The sequence below is a fragment of the Terrapene carolina genome, unplaced genomic scaffold (assembly GCF_002925995.2).
Source record: "Terrapene carolina triunguis isolate 2854851 unplaced genomic scaffold, T_m_triunguis-2.0 Scaffold232, whole genome shotgun sequence".
In the NCBI taxonomy this organism is placed as follows: domain Eukaryota; kingdom Metazoa; phylum Chordata; order Testudines; family Emydidae; genus Terrapene; species Terrapene triunguis.
Window position 1 is genome coordinate 897,484 of NW_020664583.1, and position 5,413 is coordinate 902,896.

Sequence of the window (5,413 nt, forward strand, 5' to 3'; positions counted from 1 at the left end):
TGGAGACGCTTCATATGAAGAGAGACTGAAAAGATTGGGATTGTTTACTTTATAGAGGAGACAAGAGACATGATAAAACTATACAAAATAATACAGTAAATGGGGAACTTCTAGTCACGCTCTCGTAACACAAGAATAAGGAGGCATTTAATGAAATTGGAAGGTGGCAACTTCAAAAGCAATAGAAATACATATTTTTCTCCACACAATTAGCCTGTGGAAATCATTGCCACATCATTGGAATCAACAGCTAAGCAGGATTCAAAAAAGGATTAGACCTTACATAAGTAACAAGAGCTAGAATTGTAAATATTTTTGAAAATGAAGAATTTTGGAAGGGATGTAAATCCTTGTGCTTCAGAGCTTGAACCAGCCTCTAACTACTGGGGGGCTAGGAAGAAACTTTCCCTGGAGACAGGTTGTTCCACAACTATTTACTGCTGGGTTTCTTGCACCTCTCTCTGAAGCATCTGGTTAAGTGGCCACTTCAGTGACAGGATATTGGACTAGATGGACCATGGGTTTGATTCAGTATGGCAATTCCTATGTTTATATGGAAACTGAGTCACAAAGAGTAGCCAGAGATGGAAAAGCACTAGACAAGAATTCATTCCTCAATACAGTCAGGTCAGAGTATAGTCCCACAGTCAGGACACATCAGATATCAAAGAGACGCTATATGTTAGATTTTAGGCTGAAGTGTCCAAGAGGTTTAAAGGGTAAGGGTAGAAATTAACAATGTCTTCACTAAAAAATTTTGAAATTTTCAGAGGACTGAATTCTTAAGAGCCGAAAATACAATCAGTCATGAAAGGTTGATAATGCATACTATATATTATACCAGAACCTTTGGATCACTTTAAATAAATAATTAGTTTCTATTTATAGAAACCCTTTCATCCTGAAGGTTTCCAACGAACTTCAAACATCACCTAAATGAAGGGCCAGCAGCCAGTCAGAACAGTCTTTCCTTCTGGTTATTGTTGCAGAGTATAATGTTTTCATCAGGCCACCAAACTAAATTTCTATTCCTAAGAAAAGTACCAAGTGATCTTAAAACATACACAAAGATCTTGCCACAGCTCAGGTTTCAAATTCTCTGATTAATTTAGTGTCACAGAGTTTATATCCCTCAGAAGGATAAAGGTCAAACTGACAGCTGTGGAGCAATGAATTAGGCAGGCTTCTGGGTTGTTCCTTGTTGTGTTCTTTGCTCTTTACAAAAGATACTAATATGAAGGAACCACCTGGGCACAGTGGGGGTCCAATAATCATGTTTGATAACGATATACACTGCTGCTCTGGCAATGTTCTGGCAGCTTTGGGAACATAGCAGACAGGGCCACTAGAGGGCTCAAACTATCTAAAGGGATATTACCTTATTCCTATATGCTACATTCCTAAAGATGTATCATCTCTCCACTAGTGGCTGAAGATGCAGGTGAGCAAACACCTCCAGGAACCACACCAAGCAAACAAATTGGTAACTGACCTAGGATGATTTGCCAAACAACCCAACTTTAAGAATACAAGCTTCTAGTTTTACCAGCATCACTAATTAGAATTTTAGAGTGATTCTCACCGATCTTGCACTTTAACAATTCTATTTCCATTAGAGAAAGTTGTTGGGAATTGGCCCTCTTTGAATAGGCCTCTCTAAAGTGCCAAGTCTACTTTTATAGCTTTCAAGATAAAAAAAACATGCAAATGATTGGCTTGCATTCTATACAGAAGACAGTTTCCAAGGAAAAATGCTGTCTGACTGTAGCTGATTGAAGTCTTTAAAAACTAAGTGGTGGAGAATTTGCATTTTGTTCATATAAACACTGTACAAAGGAATTATACAAGTGGCTTTTCCTGTGGCAGTCACTCCAGTACCTACAATTAGGACATCCAACAATGGGAAGTGGCTTTTGCTTTAGAATATTAAAAACTGGTAACAGTGAACCACAAATGCAACTAAAATTCATGTAGCCACCTTGCCATATAACTCAGCAGGTAACTAATTCAACACTCTTCATGTGGGACACCCAGCTTCACATGTGACTGAGTTGTAAATTTCGGGGCAGGGTACTGTTGAGAAGAACTGCATATCAGAATTTCTTATCTTACTGCTAACAACCATCCATGGAGAAGGCTAACAAGCATACTAGCAGCAATAGACTACTCCTCAGCAAATCTACCAGAGAAGGGATATAAGACGCTTCTCACCAAACCTCTGCTTAATCTGGAAAGGTTTGAAATCCACAAATCTGTGTTCTTTTCCTCCATTCTTGTCTGCTGCTACACCCCCATAATTTTGCAACTCCATTGCTGCTTGTAACCGTGGAATAAAAGGAATATTTTAGATCTCAACCATTTAAAGTTCTCTATTCAGGTGCTTCCAAGATTTCATTTGGCAGAGATCTATAATCACTAATGTTAAAGTGAAGTTCTAGTCACTCAAGTCAGCATATGCATGGTTTTTAGTTCAGTAAGCAGTGTATTATTACAAAATTATTCTGTTTAATATCCACTACAAGTACATTTGTCTAAAAGAAAACAGCATAATGTTGAGGACTAAGTTATTACCCATTCAAAAGCCTAAGCATAGCTGTTTTAAACCGCCCTATGGAAAAAAAAAAATCAAAAAGCCAGCACAGCCTAAATGCCCCTTCCAGATAAGCTAACACACATGGTCTGGCATCTGGGAGTAAAAACATATGCCTGTGCCACTTTAGTTTACTTGCTGTTTATAATAATGGCTGAAGTGATCGGTTCTTAAATAATAATGTTAGCACTTACAATATTAATAAAATTACACTCATATAAAGCACAGACACAATTACATGAGGCATTCAAAACTCTGTTCAGGGTTAACTAAAGTTTAACCTAAGCAGAGTCTAACTTCCTAAGGCGTTTCAACAAGTCAAGAAGGAAACATGCCTCCATGTTACAGCAGGTGAGCAAGAAGAGGCTGAACTTTTCAAAATTTATCTTGGAACAAAATGAATACCAGCATAGTGCCCAAAAATATATCTGAATCATGGTTTTCACTAACCACTTTGGCTACTGATATACATGTATAACAGTGAAAGTTATTACCTATTAGCATCGGTTACTATATTTATAGCATTGGATTATATAAACTTATTACAGAAGTTACATATTGTTATGGAATTTACTTAGCATTTTTTCTATAAATAAAAGTCCTATTGCTGCTCCTTCTAAAGGCACAGCAAAGGATGTGGCTAAAACACCTTTTCAGAAACCAACATGTTTTTCCACAGGAGGGAAGTATTTCATGTATGATTCCCCACATCTTATTAGACATTGTGACAGAGTGCGCCACACACCACTAATTGGGCACCTCCTCCCAGCCACTCTGATGATCAGCTCAGCAGGTCAACACTCCTTCCCACTGTTACATGCTGTCACTCTTTCTGGTCTGCAGCCCCTCTCACTCCAGGAACCCCAGCATCCTCTTCATGACTCTATCCTCCAGCCAGGTCACTCAGTGGTCCCCCCTTCTGAGGTATATCAGTCTTTCCTTCCTAGGCAGTCTTCCCACTCACTGCCTCAGATGCCACTCTTCCAGTAGCTGGTAGCGAACCCAGGCCCACCCTCTACTCCAGGTTCCACTCCAGAGACCCTCAACCCAGCAGTTCTGAGCTTTACTCTCTCAGCCCTCACTGCTTCTTCCTTAGACTACTTTCCACCACGCTTAGTTCTCTCCTTTCCCTGGGGGTACCAGCTCCAAGCCCTCCTCCCAGGGAATGACTGTTCTTTACTAACAGCCCCGGTGGGTTGCCAACTTCCGGGCTTTATAGGTTCTGCCTATTCCTGCACAGCTGAACCTGCTTGCAATCAATTCCCCCCACCCCACCCCACCCCACCCCACCCCACTTCCTCCAGGTGCAGCTGTGGAGTTAATAGCCCTACCTGGTGCCCTTAACTCCTTCCTGAGGGGGGGGGGGTTGACACCCTATCACAGGTGTGAACTTAATTACTCCACCTTGCAACTTTAAATCTGAAAGCACCTTCAAAACAAGGGCAGCTTCACAGGCCAAATTCCACTAGGGTTACCAGGCATTTGGTTTTTGACTGGAATGCCTGGTCGAAAAGGGACATTGGTGGGTCCAGTCAGCACTGCTGACCAGGCCATTAAAAGTCCGGTCAGCAGCACAGCGGGGCTAAGGCAGGCTCCCTGACCACCCTGACTCTGCATGGGTCCCGGAAGCAGCCCCTAGGCACGGGGTGGCCAGGATAGCTCCACACACTGACCCCACCCAGAGCACTGGCTCTGCAGCTCCCATTGGCCGGGAACCACCGCCAATGGGAGTTGTGGGGGCGGTGCCTGTGGGCGCAGGCAGTCCGCAGAGCCCTTTGGCCCCTCCGCCTAGGAGCTGGACACAGCAGCGGCTTCCGGGAGCCACCTGAGGTAAGCACCATCCAGCCAGAGCCTGCACTCCAAACCCCCTCCTGTACCCCAACCCCCTGCCCAGCCCTGAGTCCCCTCCCATACCCAAACTCCCTCCCAGAGCCCAAACCCCCTCCTGTACTCCAAACCCCTTGGCACCAGCCTGGAGCCCCCTCCTGCACCCCAAACCCCTCATCCCCAGCCCCACCCCAGAGCCCTCACATCCTCTCACACCCCAACCCAGTGAAAGTGAGTGAGGTGGGGGAAAGCGAGTGATAGAGGTAGGGGGGAATGGAGTGAGGGAGGGCGGGGCCTCAGAGAAGGGGCGGGGCAGAGGTGGGGCCTCTGGGAAGTGGTGGGGCATGAGTGTTCGGTTTTGTACAATTAGAAAGTTGGCAACCCTAAATTCCCCCAGGCAAGCTGCACCTGGAGCAGAGCCAGTACAGTTCAAGCTACTGTGGGGCCTGCAATCAACTAGCTTTGCCCACAAAGTAGTGTACCGCTAGCTGGGGAGGAGATAGTGGCCAAGGCACTCACAAGATGCATTGATTCAGCCCACCTCCTAGGTAGTCCCTTCAGTGGTTCAATGTTGCTTTCACTTGGCAGAGGATGGTAGAAGTATCAACACCGGCCCTTCTTTCCGGGATGAATCCCTGTTCAGATGTAGCAAGGTGCAAACTGGGAGTGAATCAAGCCAAGTTTGTTCTCCCTGAAGTTTTCATGAAAAAGGTGTGGCTGCTAACAATGGTGGAGACTGGGGATTAATCAAAGGCAGCTTCTAAACAAAGATAGAGATTTTTAACATTCAAAATATTTCTATTTTACAATTGTTAAGACTCAGTGGAACTAATGAAAGATCCTACATACAGAATTACTCAAGTTATTTTATTACTTTATTTATTATATAAATATTTATTTTTATGCTGTGTTGGGGATTTTTGTTAGAATTAACAAGGGGCTCATGGATGATCAGCAGCAGTGATAGTTTAATGCAAGCTAGAGTCTTGTGTTGAT